The sequence below is a fragment of the Periplaneta americana genome, chromosome 1 (assembly GCF_040183065.1).
Source record: "Periplaneta americana isolate PAMFEO1 chromosome 1, P.americana_PAMFEO1_priV1, whole genome shotgun sequence".
In the NCBI taxonomy this organism is placed as follows: Eukaryota; Metazoa; Arthropoda; class Insecta; order Blattodea; family Blattidae; genus Periplaneta; species Periplaneta americana.
The window spans coordinates 185,643,699-185,662,105 of NC_091117.1; positions in this window are offsets into that span (position 1 = coordinate 185,643,699).

Here is an 18,407-nt window from a genome sequence, read left to right on the forward strand (position 1 = left end):
CTAAGGATAGGGACCGATGGCGGGCTTATATGAGGGGGCAATGAACCTCAACGTTCCTTGAAAACCATTTGTAAGTAAGTTGTAAGTACAGTAATTCAATGTCATTTCTTCGGATTTTTGCGAGAGTCTTACTCAACATTTCCAATATTACAATAATACACAAAGAGCCACGCGATGTGTAGCACTGTTATAAAAGTTTAATTTCTTTGACATTAATATTTCTGTGACATATACCGCTTCATCTAATGTAAGGAACGAAATTGAAGGAAAATGCATGCAGTCAATTTGCGACCAAATATATATTTTGAGTTCTAATTTAAAAAGGTCCATTAATCTTTGCTTAAACATTATAATATTTTACGTGAATAATTGCTTCTTGAATAAAATTGTATGTGCATCAATAAAATTCGTAAAATAGTATAAAAGAAAATCAATGTACTTACAAAGGCAAGTCGAATAGGATATGACTGGAGTTCAGAAGTAATTGATATATTCTGTACTTCCGTGACAATTTAAAAGTCAATATCTCTGCAAGATCATAATGCTTTTCATTATCGATCTAGGTAATCTATACTAATAATAAATCTGTAGCCGAAATTTTTCTGGTAATTTTCGATTTTCCAAAAATAATTGGTCCTAACATATATAATTAACCACCCTGAAACCGAAAATAGCTTTTTGAAATTTTTCTTTGTGTGTCTGTCTGTCTGGATGTTTGTTACCTTTTCACGTGATAATGGCTGAACCGATTTAAATGAACATTAGAATAAAAATTAAGTTCGTTGTAACTTAGAATTTAGGCTATATGGCATTCAAAATATTTTATTTAAAAGGGGAGTTATAAGGGGGCTTGAATTAAATAAATCGAAATATCTCCCTTATTATTAATTTTCATGAAAAATATTACATAACAAAATTTTCTCTAAACATCATTTCCGATACGTTTTATTCCATGCAAAAGTTTGATGGGACTGATATTTAATAAGATAAATGAGTTTCAAAATTACAATAACAACGCCATCTAGGGCGGTGTAATGAAATAAAAAACAAATGACTTCGTCTATAATACGCCTTGGACAACAACAATCGAAAGCAACGAAACATAGCCTACAGAGAACGTTTCTGTGTTTGTATGAAGTAATATCGTAAGCTAAATTAACCGATTTGTATAATTAATTAATAATTCACCATTGGAAAGTGTAGTTTCTCTAGATGGACATAATGCTTTATTACAGTAACTTCTGAGTGAATCGAGGACAGGTAAGATTAAAATAGCTTTTTATACACAGAAAACTTGACAGGCATTCGTTTCCTGCATTTCCTAAAATAATTTTTATGACCAAATGAGTGGTCTCTAGATCAAAAGGATCGCATTTTAATTTTATTAATACAATTTAAATAACATAATAAACGATTTATCCTTCTATCAAACACGAATGTTCCCTGGATCAAATGTCCTATTTTAATTATGTAATTACTTTATATTTATATTTATTTCTAACGGCTAGTGTGTAAATAAAACTGATCTATCGACGATAGGCTGATCTCACTTTAATAATGTGATTATTTGAGAGTAAGTGTCGAAGTCGTTATTAGTTAAAACTGCTGTATTATTTTTCTGAGAAGGTCAAAATGTTATGTCACCAGTTTTATCTTCAACTATTTGTCTTTGTCTAATGTATTTTTCCATATAATTGGCTTGCGATATTTTAAATTATATATGCAACATAACGTAAATTACATGGTACCTTAGACGAGTCAAACCAAACAATTTTTTCAGTGCAGCTAATGCTAGGATATGAAACTTTTTGTCAAGGATAAGCTTGATAACTCTAAGAAACTCAATTTGTTATCCGTTACTTTAACGCGACGTATGAAAGATAATATATTTGAAAGCTATGGTGAAATATATTTTATGCAAATTTCACTCAACTCAAAAATTATTATTATTATTATTATTATTATTATTATTATTATTATTATTATTATTATTATTATTAGTGATCTGTAGCAGCAAATCCTGGTTGCTGATTTTCGACAATATAATAATAAGGGTGATAATAATAATAATAATAATAATAATAATAATAATAATAATAATACTTACTGGCTTTTAAGGAACCCGGAGGTTCATTGCCGCCCTCACATAAGCCCGCCATTGGTCCCTATCCTGAGCAAGATTAATCCAGTCTCTATCATCATATCCCACCTCCCTCATATCCATTTTAATATTATCTTCCCATCTACATCTCGGCCTCCCCAAAGGTCTTTTTCCCTCCGGTCTCCCAACTAACACTCTATATGCATTTCTGGATTCGCCCATACGTGCTACATGCCCTGCCCATCTCAAACGTCTGGATTTAATGTTCCTAATTATGTCAGGTGAAGAATACAATGCGTGCAGTTCTGTTTTGTGTAACTTCATCCTTCTTAGCCCCAAATATTTTCCTAAGCACCTTATTCTCAAACACCCTTAACCTAAGTTCCTCTCTCAAAGTGAGAGTCCAAGTTTCACAACCAAAAAGAACAACCTGTAATATAACTGTTTTATAAATTCTAACTTTCGGATTTCTTGACAGCAGACGAATAATAATAATAATAATAATAATAATAATAATAATAATAATAATAGTTTTCTGCCAAAGGACAGGTCTTTCACTGCAAACCCAGCATTCTTCAATGTTTTCTATCTTCTGCCTTCCTTTTAGTCTCTGCATACGATCCATATATCTTAATGTCTTCTATCATCTGATATCTTCTTCTGCCCGAACTTTTCTCCCCTTCACCATTCCTTCCATTGCATTTCTTCAATAGGCAGTTTCCTCTCAGCCAGTGACTCAGCCAATTTCAGAACATGATAGGAGTGATAGTAGGAGGAAGAAGAATTAAGTATGTAAGTTTTGCTGATGATATGACGTTGTTAGCAGAAGAGAAGACATTACTAAGGGACATGCTATTGGAGCTAAATGATAGTTGTGAGCAGCTTGGCATGAAGATAAATGTGAACCATATTTATCATAGAGTTCACCAGGGATCAGTTTTATATCCATTATTGTTTTCAATTTATATTTATAATTTAGTCTCAATCATAATTAATCTATCTTAGGTAATCTTATTTACAGGTGATAAATGTGTGATCATCTCAAGTAAAAAAGTGATTATTTTATAAAATTTCTAATACATACATTGTTAAAGATAACGAATGATTGGTCGAATGGAAATAAACCATTACGTGTTAATGTTGATAAAAACCAGTGTAATTAAATGACATTAAATAATCACATTGAATTATATTGCGCTCAAAGAATCCATAAGCACAGATTTTCTTAGTTTGGAAATAGATAATCAATTGTACTGGGAATCACACATAGAATAAATTACAATACTACTAAACTGAGCTCTGTCTGTTAGGGGAGAGTTGGGTAGTATCGGACATCGGGTAATATCGGACAGTGAGTTTCTTTCATCTACCACCAGATGATAGTATCTGAATGACATGGTTACGTTTCTGTGATGTCGCATACAGAAACGTAACCATGTTATTCAGGTAGGCCTACTACCATCTGGTGGTATATGAAAGAAACGCACTGTCCGATATTACCCGATGTCTGATACTACCCAACTCTCCCCTAAGCATTATGATCTTTATCTTCTTGGAAGAAATCGAAACAAAGTCGCAAAATAAATTTACCAATAGGGAGAATTACGGAAAAGTGGATCCGAGGATATGATGCATGCATTTACGAGTATAGTGATACAAAACATACAGTAGAATATATGTATTTCGATGTTTCGGTACTTTACCTGCCGTTAAAGGTGTTGGAAATAGTCTTCCTGGACCTCAGAAGCTCTCTGAGAGGTACAGTATCTTAACAACCGTTTTCAGTACTCCTCTGAAGAACAGATCTGTGATCTACCTGTCTGACTTAAAATTTTTTGTAAGAGAACACAGACTTAAACCTTCATAAAAGTACAATTTTTACAAAAGATAATTTCCTATTTAATTGTATTTCCTGACAGAGTTATGTTAATTTCATAAAAATAATTCGTGTAGGTATATTTTCGGTCGGTATAATTTGTCGAAAATTTCTATTTGTATAAAAATGAGTATCCATTTTGCTTATATACTTTTGTAAATTCTAGATTTATGTTAATTTTGCAAAGCAGTTTAACCGCGATCTTTCATTTTACGAATATGTACGTTGGTGTATTTCATTAGTTATAGTAACTGATTATTATACCATTTTATTAAGAATTTTAATGTATTTGAGCTACAAAATACAGAGTGGAACATAAGGTAGTATATTAATTGTAGGATGTCATTCCTTAAAATATAACGGACAAAAAAGTATAATACCATTTTGCTCGTTTTTGCAAGGTTTCTAAAGAAATAATACTTTTATGCCGACATTTCGATCGCGAATTTTACGAATACTGTTTAAAATATGGTTTAATTTGTTGTGTAACAACGAAGAGAACGTTTGTTATGTTCACGTTGCAGCAGTATTTTAATTAGAAAATTCACAGATAACGAATTAATCGATTGAAGAAACATTGGAAACATTGATTGTCGAGTCACGTACAGAAGGTCTAAAAATCTGGCATCGCTGTCGAGACGGCAGACGGTTTCCGTAGTACTCGCAACTGATCAGCTGTTGTGATGTTTACATTGCATTAGTGTGCAGTTAGACGTACAGCGTATTTTAAACAGTTAGACGTACAGCGTATTTTAAACAGTATTCGGAAATTCGCGATCGAAATGTCGGCATAAAAGTATTATTTCTTCAAAAACCTCGCAAAAACGAGCAAAATGATATTAGACTTTTTTGTTCGTTATATTTTAAGGAATCACATCCTACAATTAATGTACTACCTTATGTTCCACCCTGTATTGATAAAATTATTCCCATACTCGATTTCTAGAAAATGTCGTTTTGTCTGCAAATTAACACTCTGCAATATAGTAACATTTATATTTTGTGTGGAACATTCCAAGTTAAATTTAATGACAGTTATTGAATATGAACAAAATTCCTCCCATAGGTAAAGGAAATTAGCTGTATACAGGCAGATACCATGTCAAAAAGCAATTTCATGGTATGCTGATTGATGAAAAATGTATTGGCCCTCATGGCACAATTTATATAATAATAATAATAATAATAATAATAATAATAATAATAATAATAATAATAATAATAATAACAGTGATAATTTTATATCTAAAAGTATAGACTGTGAAATGTGAATGAAGAGAAAGTACAGGGACATCATTTTATTTTTACTTCAATTTTTATTGTACCTGAGTTTTTTAATGTACTTTACTCCCATCCCTTCTACTGACGAAGTTCCAACTGTCCTCCACACAGAACCAAGGCCGCATATACGAGTAAGCAGTACTTAGTTAGTGAGTATAGTACGTTTCAGAAATAAGTTCGCGTTTTCCAGTGACGAAAACTTCCAATATTGAATCATATTTTCCCACAGGTGCTGTCGTCAGTTTGTCTACGTCGCATCTCGATTTTCCCAACTGCTTCTGCTCGCTCCACTGTAAAAACTAATGGCTGGTCTTTCTTCACTCTTTTCTGAAAACATTAATTTCTGTTAGGAATTAATTGGACGTCTACGTAATATTATGCAACTGTTTAAAATAACTTAAATGAAAGGGCCTCGTTAAGTAATTAACTATCACGTGATTTCCCCCCTTTCTACGATCCTGCGACATGACCACTTGGACGGACAGTAGATAGCATGTCTGAGTAATTTTATCTGTGCGGATCGGGCAGAAGTGAAGATTGAATTTATAGTGCGTAAGGTAATCTTTTATAGAGTAGGTACAGAATTATTTCAACATGAGTTACTAAGTATGAAGGACGAAACTGGTAACTGGAATTAAATGCAATAGTCTATGGTGCGATAATATGCACAAAAGAACTGAAGCCTGTATCGAAATGAACGGCCACCGTTTTCAAAAATGTGTTTAAATATCCATATTATGATTATTTTTCATTTTAACTTCATTCTCTATATTGTACGCTAATGTGCTGTAGACAGTATAATATAGGCCTACACTACATAATGAATACGTTCGCATGGATAACTCAGTTCTTGAGTAAAAACGCTTATTGTTAACATTGTACTATAACTATTTTGATTAAACAAAACCTAATGGAAATTATCAAACTCAAAATTGCGATATTTCGTAGTTTACGTAAATGGATGAACTACTTTTCTTTCTCTCTTATACCTAGTAAAGTGATTTGTTTATATTTTACGCCAGTATCACCGAACTCCAGTCGTGGAAGGGGGTAGCAAACGGTGTTTCCGCGTCTCAACCATTAAACCAAAGGTATAGCCAGGTTAATATTAAAACTGTTAGTAAAAATAAAATGATGTCCCTGTATAACATTCAATGGGGTACGGCAAAACACAGATTTTTCTTTTTAAACTTCTCTGTTGTCAATGATATTGTTCAGTTATGAATTTTGATTTCGAGCGAAACTTATGACAACAAATCTCCGACATAAGAATCAATATAGATAGCGCAACACCAGCACCCAATACACTCAAGGATGGAAGTACTGCTCTGATGGAGAGACTGGACCAAGACGTCTCGTAGTTCAGTAAATTTTCGTGAAACTGGTCTCGGATCCTGCGCAGACGTCCGCTCTCTTGAAACCTTGCGAAGCTGTAACAACAGAAAAGATTCGAAAGAAGCTCACAGAAGTATGGTTGAAAAGAAACGAATCTTTAATAGCCATGTGTTAAGGGGAAACGGAATTGGATTTTAGGACAACATTTTCATTTATTTTTTCAATATCTTATTTGGTTTACTCTCTTTAAATTGATGTGTCTCAAACCTTGTAAATTTTATGTTACATTATTGACTAAGACCACACCGTACACGAGCCTGGCTCTTAACGATAGTGGCTAGAAATATTTTTCTTTTATAATTTTAATTTGTACTCACTAGCTAGCTAGTTTAAATAAATAAATAGTAGCTAGGTAGATAGATAGATAGATAGATAGATAGATAGATAGATAGATAGATAGATAGATAGATAGATAGATAGATAGATAGACAGACAGACAGACAGACAGACAGACAGATAGATAGCCGGACAGACAGATAGATAGATAGATAGATAGATAGATAGATAGATAGATAGATAGATAGATAGATAGATAGATAGATAGATAGATAGATAGATAGATAGATAGATAGATAGATAGATAGATAGATAGATAGATAGATAGATAGATAGCCGGACAGATAGATAGATAGATAGATAGATAGATAGATAGACAGACAGACAGATAGATAGATAGACAGACAGACAGACAGATAGACAGATAGACAGATAGATAGATAGATAGATAGATAGATAGATAGATAGATAGATAGATAGATAGATAGATAGATAGATAGATAGATAGATAGATAGTGCATAAATACATAAATTAAATAAATTCGTTTAGGAATGTACAAAACAAATGCGGCATGCCATTACATTAAACATGTCACATAAAGTCAAATATGTAATATATGCATTCATATGGTCACTATGACTTAGCACTTACTATATAATAAATAATCACTTATAATCTCTAGATCGCCTATACCGTTTGGTCAGAACTAGTCTGTCTATATTAGGATGAATACTATTACAACTGTACATAAACGTGAAGCAGTTACGAGATAGACTGTTGGACTTGTACAAGAAATATTTTTCATCATGTTCATTTTAGAAAGAAAAATATTCGCAGACAAACAGAGATTCAAAGTTTGCCAGCATCTTAACTGCGAAATAACATAAGTCAGGAGAATTTTCATTAGGTAAGATAATTAATAAAATTCCTTGTTGGTTTTAGCTGACATTTGGAAAAGGGTAGGCCCTATTGTTCTCTGTAACTCTTCTATATGTTTGAAATGCGATAAATTGATCGGACTGCATTTCCAACTGGTAGTGATTATGAGTTTGCTTTTCTATTAACAAATTTTTCTTGTAGATTCTTGAAAACTTTCTCACTACAGTATTTCAATCTGCACAACAAATTACATTAAAATAGCATATTGCTTTATCACACTAACAAATATTTTATTAATACAATCCATTTTTAACAATCCTATTTTAAACTTTTACCTATACGTTTATGCCAAAATCCTTTTTATGTTCAAGATCGAAGTGCCGTGTGGTATTATAATGTTTTGTATAAATGTCAACTAAGCAGTTGAGGCACTGAACTTTACCTTTACTCATAATAACAAAATAGTCTTGTCTCCATATTTCTTCGAAATTAAAATAAAACCTACAATTTATTCACCATATTCCACTACTTTACATTCCCCTGATTACAACGGCATGGTACCAAGTTCAGCTTCTGCTTGCTGTGTGTATGCGCAGATAGATTGAATATTTGTGGAGGGAGAAATGAAGTGGTGTAAACAGTGCCCTGCAAGAGCATAGTCCCCATGCCTGCATTAAAAAGCCAGAACATGCTGACGAAACGTAAGTTTTAGAAATTCATAGTATATGTAAAGCTGGCTAATACACAGTGTTTTCTCCATACAACGTGCAATTAGTTAAGAACTGATTGAACCCTGTATTGTCGGACCATCGGATCTGTGCCTCCTCAGTGCTGTCGTCGTTCTTGAAAAAGTTAACGCCTCTACTCACTCCATTCCACCCGCTTTCCTCCCACCACGTCAAACAGCAGGCCACGAACCTTGCCGAATAGGGATGTTGCCAAACTTCCGTCAAACGGTGTCATAACTAATTGGTCCTCCATGCTACAATATAATTTCTTTCAATCAAAATTACATCTTGTATTTCTACATTTTTTAAACCTAAATCCCATGTCTCGAATCACTTTCCGTAGTGTTTCTCTCCAACCTTGGAAATTATTGCTTCTCTCGCAACCTTCAGTAATTTCTTCAATGTCGGAACTTCTTTCTGCACTGTATAAAATTCTCGTATCTCTCTTCTTAAAATATACATCCGTTCATATCATCTACAAAATTAAAGTTTCCCTTGGTCTGTTCTTCCCTGGTAATTCTAGCTTTTCATCTCCTGCACAGACTCCCACTCTCCTGATTTTCTTTATTAGGCGCTCTGACCTGCCTATATAAATTACTGTCCGTTACTCAGGAGAAGACGAGCGGAAGAATGTGACCTTCTTGACTATCGCTGTTGATTATTATAAACATCGCTCAGATAAGCATCCCAGTAGCCAGGTTATTACTCGTACAGGAAACATGAGTATAGCTCGCGCAAGAAACGATTACCGAAAAGCAATGATGGCGTTGCTGTCTGTTTTGACGTGTGTTTGTAGGCACGCCGAGGGGGGAGAGGTGTACTGTCTCTTCCAAGAAGTACTGTCTCTTCCAAGAAGATGAACAAATGAGGACATCGCTGTGGAAATAAAGAACGTAGCAAGAGAAAAATTCGAAGCTAATTAAACGCGCAACATATGTTTACGAATGAAATAATAATACCGTGCGATACAAGACACGTATTCACATGCAATGGAACAAACTAAAGTCGTAGTGTAACTATCACAACGCAAGACTGATTCCATCGATGTCATTTCGCTTCCGACTGTACTCTTGAATATCATTAAAGTTATCTCGTGACCTTTCCTGTCGCCCGCTCTTCCTTATCGCAGTGTTTGATTCGCATTCCTTCCGTCGGTAATCCGTAGTTGCGAGACCTATAACAATGCGTATGGAAATTAAAGCTACGTTGAACAGCAGGAGACTAATGTTTCCGCTTACTGCAGTACAAATATTTCTCGTGTTGTCGTACATTATCTGTCCATATCCCTTCCTCCTCAGTCCGCTTTCGTCTTCTCCAGAGTCACCGACAGTACATAAGATGTTGTATTAGTTAAGTAAGTAATTTTAATACGTAATCAATTGAAATGAAATTAGCCTCACCTGTGATCGCAGTTGCTCTCTTCGTTACCTTATTATTGGAAGGAGATATTGAGCTGTTTGTTTCTCTTCATCGCAAAATGCTATTACGTACTTGCTTAATAATATTTCTTTCGTCACTCCTTGCTGCAGTGTTCATGTTGAATTGACAACACTGGACTGCAAGTGCAAATAAACTGTCCCGCAAGAAGGCTCAAAATTGTGAGTAGTGGTAGAGAGAAAGGGAGAGAGATAGGAATGCAGAGAGAGAAATGAATTACCGAGGGTGAGAAGGAATTAGGGTTCAGTTCGCATATCTTACGGGGGCACAGATCCGATGGTCCGACAATACATTTTATAAATATAATTGAGCTGTCACCAAAAGTACGACATTTTCCTCAACTCTCTGCACATATAGCCACAGTGTTGTCGTTGGAATTTCGGCTCGAGTCTCCAGCTTATCCACCTAGATAAGGTTCATAGTTAATCATTTTGAACGATGCAAAATATGAATGGATCCAAGTGTTGCATAAAGTATGTTAGTTCTTACTTGTAGTTGATGATGCCCCGCAGGCTGCTGTTCTTCGACAAGATGAACGCGTTTCTTTCATACAGTACAGGGTTCGAAATCGGAGCTACATCACAGCCAAATATTCTGGACAAAAGTTGACTCTCCGTTATAGAAGTCATGAAGGCATACTTCTCGGCGCACACTCTGCGGAAACCTTCGTCGATAGAATTGGGTAATTCATCGCTATTAGGAGCAATTAACTTGGAGAACACGTCTTGCTCAACTCGATCCTGCGATTTCTGTAAACAAAAATGAGAGTAGTCATCACTCTATCCGTTCTATACTATTTTTTTATTTATGTTTGCCTCTTCCTGTCTGAACTTTAAAACCTCTTCTTGAGCTTTCGATAGCAGAAAACGATGTTAATAATACAGGAACATCATTTTATTTTTACTTCAATTTTTATTGTACCTGAGTTTTTGAATGTACTTCACTCCCGTCCCTTCTACTAACGAAGTTCAACTGTCCTCCACAGAGATCCAAGACCGCATATACAGTCATAGTAGTCTTACGGTCATAGTAAATAGTACGTTCCAAAAATATGTTCGCGTTTTCCAGTGACGAAAGCGCTTTCAATATTGAATCATTTTCGCACAGGTATTGTCGTCCATTTGCCTACGTCGTATCTCGGTTTCCCCCACCAGCTTTTATTCGCCAGCTTGTGGCTGGGCTGTCTTAGCTCTTTTCTGAGAACATTAATTTCTGTTAGGAATTGGACGTCTACGTAATATTATACAACTGTTTAAAATAACTCAAATAAAAGGGCTTCGTTAAGTAATTAACTGTCACGTGATTTCCCTCCTTTCTACAACCCTACTACATAACCACTTGGACGGACAGTAGATAGTATGTCTGAGTAATTTTATCTTTTCGGATCGAGCAGAAGTGAAGATTGAATTTACAGTACGTAAAGTGCTCTTTTATAGAGTAGGTACAGAATTATTTCAACATGAGTTACTAGTACGAAGAACGAAACTGGTAATTGGAATTAAGTACAAAAGTCTATAGTGCGATAATATGCACATTAGAACTGAAGCCTGTATCGAAATGAACGGACACCATTAAAAAAAATGTGTTTAAATATCCATATTATGATTATTTTTCAATTTAACTTCATTTTCTATATTGTACGCTAATGTGCTGTAGACAGTATAATATACACTGCATAATGAATACGTCCACATGGACAGCTCAGTTCATGAGTAAAAACACTCATTGTTAATATTGTAGTGTGTTTTGATTAAACAAAAACCTAATGAAAATGATCAAAAACGCAATATTTCCTAGTTTACGTAAATGGATGAACTACTTTTCTTCCCTCCTATACCTAGTAAAGTGATTTGTTTGTATATTACGCCAGTATCATCGAACTCCAGTCGTGGAAGGGGGTAGCAAACGGCTTTGATCCAGAGGTATAGGCAAGTTAATATTAAAAATGTTAGTAAAAATAAAATGATGTCCCTGTATGGCTGATATTAATTCCGAAAAGTACAATTACTTGTCAGATAATCAGCAAAAACCTTCCGGCTTTAAGCTAAATATTATAGTCTGGAATTATAATGTTAAAAAGTTGGGTTACATAAATTGAAGTAATACACATTTTGTAGTACAAATACAAAGATTAATATAAATTGAGATCTAAAGAGAAGCCGTAGAATTAATAATTAACTTTAATTCCTTTTGAAATGCCGTCTGTGATTTAAAGATATCAACAGGAAAGTACAATAATAAAACTAAACAAATTTCCAATTTAAACTTTGAGAAACTAATGTGTATCCAAAAGTTTTTAGTGCGATGTGTGGACGCGTATATTCGCCCGAGAATGTTTACGAAGATGAATCACTCGTGAAAGATTATATAATTTATCTGCAGTAAATCTACGACACATTTATTTCCCTCCCTGAGGATTAAATGGTAAGGATCTCATCGCCCTTTAAAATTCATTGCCCCCTGCAGGGTTTGAAATCACGAACCTGGGATTTAACGGCCAACATGATAACCATAAAACCCTAAGGACGAGGAAAGTGAAGTGTATCATATCTGTTATATGTAAGTTACCATGAAGTAGTCGAAATGTGTAGACCTAGCAGTAACTCCAAGTCTGTATGTTCCATCATCAAGAAGGCCTTTCAGAGTGGTGAAAGGCAAGATTGGACGCTTCCATGAGAGACTGGAGATCAGGGATCCAGAGTAGCTTGCCAGTAATATCATGGCAGTCAAGTATGACGTCAGAAAAGCCCAGCGATTCGAGCTGTGAGCCCACTGCAGACTTTGACCTGTAACCAAAACATATCTAACACAAATGCACGTATTATTATTATTGTTATTATTATTATTATTATTATTATTACTATTATTATTGTTACTTACTTACTTACTTACAAATGGCTTTTAAGGAACCCGAAGGTTCATTGCCGCCCTCACATAAGCCCGCCAGCGGTCCCTATCCTGTGCAAGATTAATCCAGTCTCTATCATCATACCCCACCTCCCTCAAATCCATTTTAATATTATCCTCCCATCTACGTCTCGGCCTCCCTAAAGGTCTTTTTACCCCCGGTCTCCCATTATTGTTATTATTATTATTATTATTCCTACTAATCATGCAGTCTTTTCGCTGGTCCACAAAGCTATAGAAAATGTTGATATTACTATGATAGACTACTGATAGATTTTATTAATTCTTAAATCATTTACAACATTTTGCATCTACTGTTGTATTTTCCAAGTACATCTTTCTTCCACGGTCAACTTGATTATCTTTACGCGTTGCTTCTGTAGTTGTCCATTAAATTCGGTACGGTATTCTTTGTTCCGAATTTACACCTCATCTGGTTTTGCGTGCGTGTGCATACAAGTTGAACCGTAAGAAATGTTATTAAATTCAGGGGGTTATTCTTTGAGATATTTCACACAAAAAAGGGTTTATCACAATTTTGCTCGTTAATGCGTCCTTTTGGAGATAAAAATTGTTTTATATGAAATATTTCATAGCGTTTTTGGGAAAACCATTGTTTAGCCTAATTCCCAATATGCCCAGTCAATTTTAGAGAGGAGAGTACTATGATAAAATATTATTGACAGAATTTTATATTTGTCCTTTAAATGTGAAAAAATATGATCCGAATAAATGTAACATTGTAAAGTTCCTTTGCAGAACGAAAAGTTACATTGTATGATTTGAGGCTTTCTCGGCGTTGGTTCGCTAATATGTTTTCGCGGGATATCAGCCGAGTTAAGATTTTGGAATGCTCCAAGCTTTCGACTGCTATCTCTGCAGCCATCTTCAGGGAAGTGATGTCCGAACAGAAAGTCGAAAGGTTATATAGATGTGGCTGTCTCAGGTGAAACGGGATTGGTTGGCGGATCGGCCAATCCGGGGCCGGGAATTGTCATCGCTCGTAAGCTCCGCCCCTCCCGGGATTACTGCGTGAAGTTTGGCGGGCGGCGAGCCCTGTTCCGCCGGTTGGAATCGGTTGCCGTCCTCGGTCCGTGATCTTCATGACCTTGATTGTAAGAGGGCCTAAGTTGGTCTAAGGCCGGTGTCCATGCCTGACTGAGCTGGAGTCCACTGTCTCTGTTAAAGTTGTTTTTCTCCAGCTTGATCTCTATGGCCTCCTTGATTGTACGATCCCAGTAGTGGCTTGATTTGTTAATGACCTTGGTGTGGTCAAACAGTATTTTATGCTCCTTTTCTATGCTGTGTTGCGCCACTGCAGATTTTTCCGGGTAATACAGCCTCAGGTTCCTCTTATGTTCTTTGATTCTGTCTTCTACCGTGCGGCCAGTCTGCCCTATGTATACTTCGCCACACTCGCATGGAATCTTGTAAATCCCTGGAGTCCTTAAGCCCTGACTGTCTTTAACCTGACGTAGATGACTCCGGATTTTGCTCTGTGGTTTATGGATGGTTTTGATATTAACCTTCTGGAGGATTCTGCTTATTTTGTGTGACATGCTCCCGCAGAATGGAATGAAAGCTTTCTTTGTCGGTTCTTGCTTGCTGTCTAAGTCTATTGTGTTACATCTCGTGGTAACTTGTTTGAGGGCTTTGCTGATGTCTCTCCGGCTGTAGTTGTTTTGTTGTAGTGTTCTACGAAGATGGTCCATTTCTGCAGGCAAGTTGTTGATATCGGAAATGACTATGGCGCGATGTAGTAGACTAGTCAGGACGGACTTCTTCTGCGAAGGGTGGTGGAGGCTGAGTGCATTCAGGTACAGATCTGTGTGCGTCGGCTTTCTATACACGCCATGTCCGAGAGTACCATCTGCTTTCCTGTGTATGTGGATATCCAGGAACGGCAGTGAGCCCTCTGACTCCACCTCCATGGTGAACTGGATATTCGCGTGGATGCTGTTGAGATGTTGTAGGAACTCTTGTAGCTTGTCTTGTCCGTGCGGCCAGACCACGAAGGTGTCGTCTACGTAGCGGAAGAAGTGGCTCGGCTTGTGTGTGGCTGAGTCTAGGGCCTGGTGTTCGAAGTGCTGCATGTAAAAGTTAGCAATAGCAGGTGACAGCGGGGAGCCCATTGCCACGCCGTCGGTTTGTTCGTAGAACTCACTGTTGTACGTGAAGTAAGTAGTAGTCAAGGCCAGTCGGAAGAGTTGTAGAATATCATCCGGGAATTGTTCCGCTACCAGTTCAAGAGCCTCTTTTATCGGAACCTTTGTGAAGAGTGAAATTACATCGAAGCTCACTAGTAGATCTGATGGGACCACTGTGATGTTCTCCAGAATTCTAACAAATTCTGTAGAGTTTTTCACATGATGTTCACACGTTCCAATCAGGGGTTGGAGCATGTTGGTTAGATGCTTGTCCAGGTGGTATGTGGGCGACCCGATGGTGCTAACAATGGGTCGTAATGGTAGCCCTTGTTTGTGGATCTTGGGGAGCCCGTAAATCCGAGGTGGTGTGGCCGAGTGTGGTAGTAGAACTTTTATAACCTCGGCAGGCAGCGAGGAAGATTTCAGCAGCGTGGTGGTTCTTCTTATGATCCTGTTAGTGGGATCACGTGTCAGTTTCTTGTAGGTCGTGTCTGCTAGTAGTTCAACAATTTTCTGGTGGTACGTTGAAGAGTCCAACACCACCGTAGCGTTTCCTTTGTCGGCCTGGAGAACGACTATACTCTCATCTTCCCGTAGCTCCCGGAGCGCTAGTCGTTCATTCCTCGTGATATTGGGTTTGGGTGGTCTGGCTGTGTTGATTATTCGGCAGACATCTCTTCTCACTTCTTCAGACACAAGAAGAGGGCAAGTCTACTATGTACACTTGCCTTCCTACATAGATGTCGAGACAAGAAAGTCGTCCCTAAAGAGACAGCAAGCAAGAACCGACAAAGAAAGCTTTCATTCCATTCTGCGGGAGCATGTCACACAAAATAAGCAGAATCCTCCAGAAGGTTAATATCAAAACCATCCATAAACCACAGAGCAAAATCCGGAGTCATCTACGTCAGGTTAAAGACAGTCAGGGCTTAAGGACTCCAGGGATTTACAAGATTCCATGCGAGTGTGGCGAAGTATACATAGGGCAGACTGGCCGCACGGTAGAAGACAGAATCAAAGAACATAAGAGGAACCTGAGGCTGTATTACCCGGAAAAATCTGCAGTGGCGCAACACAGCATAGAAAAGGAGCATAAAATACTGTTTGACCACACCAAGGTCATTAACAAATCAAGCCACTACTGGGATCGTACAATCAAGGAGGCCATAGAGATCAAGCTGGAGAAAAACAACTTTAACAGAGACAGTGGACTCCAGCTCAGTCAGGCATGGACACCGGCCTTAGACCAACTTAGGCCCTCTTACAATCAAGGTCATGAAGATCACGGACCGAGGACGGCAACCGATTCCAACCGGCGGAACAGGGCTCGCCGCCCGCCAAACTTCACGCAGTAATCCCGGGAGGGGCGGAGCTTACGAGCGATGACAATTCCCGGCCCCGGATTGGCCGATCCGCCAACCAATCCCGTTTCACCTGAGACAGCCACATCTATATAACCTTTCGACTTTCTGTTCGGACATCACTTCCCTGAAGATGGCTGCAGAGATAGCAGTCGAAAGCTTGGAGCATTCCAAAATCTTAACTCGGCTGATATCCCGCGAAAACATATTAGCGAAAAGTTACATTGTTACAAAAGTTACACTTAATTATTTGAGAGTTTTTTTAGCTGGTTATTTAGCTGGATACTGTATCAATATCAACTACTAGGTCTTTCAGCGTTAATGGGATTTGTGATATCGAGATGATATTTGACGAGATGAGGCCGAGGATTCGCTATAATGTTAAAAAAAATGTTATGTTTTATTTAACGACGCTCACAACTGCAGAGAGGATTCGCTATAGCTTTCTTGACATTCGCCTTACGGTTGAGATAAACCTCGGAAAAAATCCAACCAGATAATCAGCCCGGACGGGAATCGATACCGCGCCAGAGTGTAATTCTGGATCGGCAGGCAAGCGCCTTAGCCAACTGAGATACTCCGGTGGCTATTGGATTCATTCATTCTTCCATTCATAGTGTTCTGCCCAAGGGCAGGTCTTTCATTGTAAACCCAGTAGTCTTCAGTCTTTTCTATTTTCTGTCTTCCTCTTTGTTTCTGCATATGATCCATGTCGTCTATTATCTGATATATTCTTCTGCCCCGAACTCTTCTCCCGTTCACCATAAATATGATGCATTCGATAAGGAGATTTCTTTTCAAGTAAAATTTCTGAACCAGACGAAGCAAAATACAGTTTGAAATACCGCAAACGAATTCATGCTATTATATAATAATATAATGTAGCTAGTCATTTAATTAAAACTACTATAAATACAATGACATATTTGTATTATCTCCACATTTTATGTAAACAGTTGCAAGGGATTATAGATTCGCTCTGTAGAATGTATAGAATTTGACATTAAATAGGAGTGACGGAGCTATACTATAAATATTGGGAGGATTTTATTTCAGGTTTTAATTGGTTTATTTTACAATGCTTTATCAACTGGATGCCTATGTAGCTTTACCTCAACCAGGTAACTTGTCCAAAACCAGGATTTGAACCCAGTACCGCTCGTTTCACGATCAGGCATTTTATTACAAATGGAACGTATGGAGAAACATGAGTGGTGAGGCTGATTTATTACAAGTTTAACATTATTTGTAAATATGCGGAGGGATGTAGCAGCAGGTACTTAATAGGATAGCAAGAAGTGAAGATGGAAACTGTAATACTGACCTTGTGATAATTGTCATTTTCATAAGTTTGATACCTCTGTTCAAAGACTCACCCTGCTGACATAATGTGGCATATATGTAGAATAGTAAGTCAGTGGCGAAAACAGGTGTACCACTGTCTCCCAGAAAACGACTACTGGCCCGATAGATGTATAATGAACAGATGGCCACACCGAAGAAGGACGCAACTGTTGCCATCCAGAGATTGAATTCGTAAGGCGCCAGAAGGCCACTCCACGCTACCTGAAGTTTGTTTGACATTCGGAGAAAAACCTGCACTCTGCAACACAAAGAACCTTCATTTTTTTTTTTACAATGAGAGAGCTGGATGAAAAATTGAATTCTATAATGCGGGTATATTTATGTAGACTACTATTGGCAACACCATCTATTATCTTGACCATCTATTCATAGAAGTAATAACTAAAGAAGCCACATTTACACCAACAAATTATCGATCAATATCGATTAGTAGGGTCAAATATCTTTGAACGTCAGTGTACGTACGACTAGTATTAATGTAACAGTGGTATTTTGAACATGCACGTACGACTAGTGTGTAATGTAACTGTGGTATTTTTAACATGCACGTACGACTAGTGTGTAATGTAACAGTGGTATTTTTGAACATACACGTACGACTAGTGTGTAATGTAACAGTGGTATTTTTGAACATACACGTACGACTAGTGTGT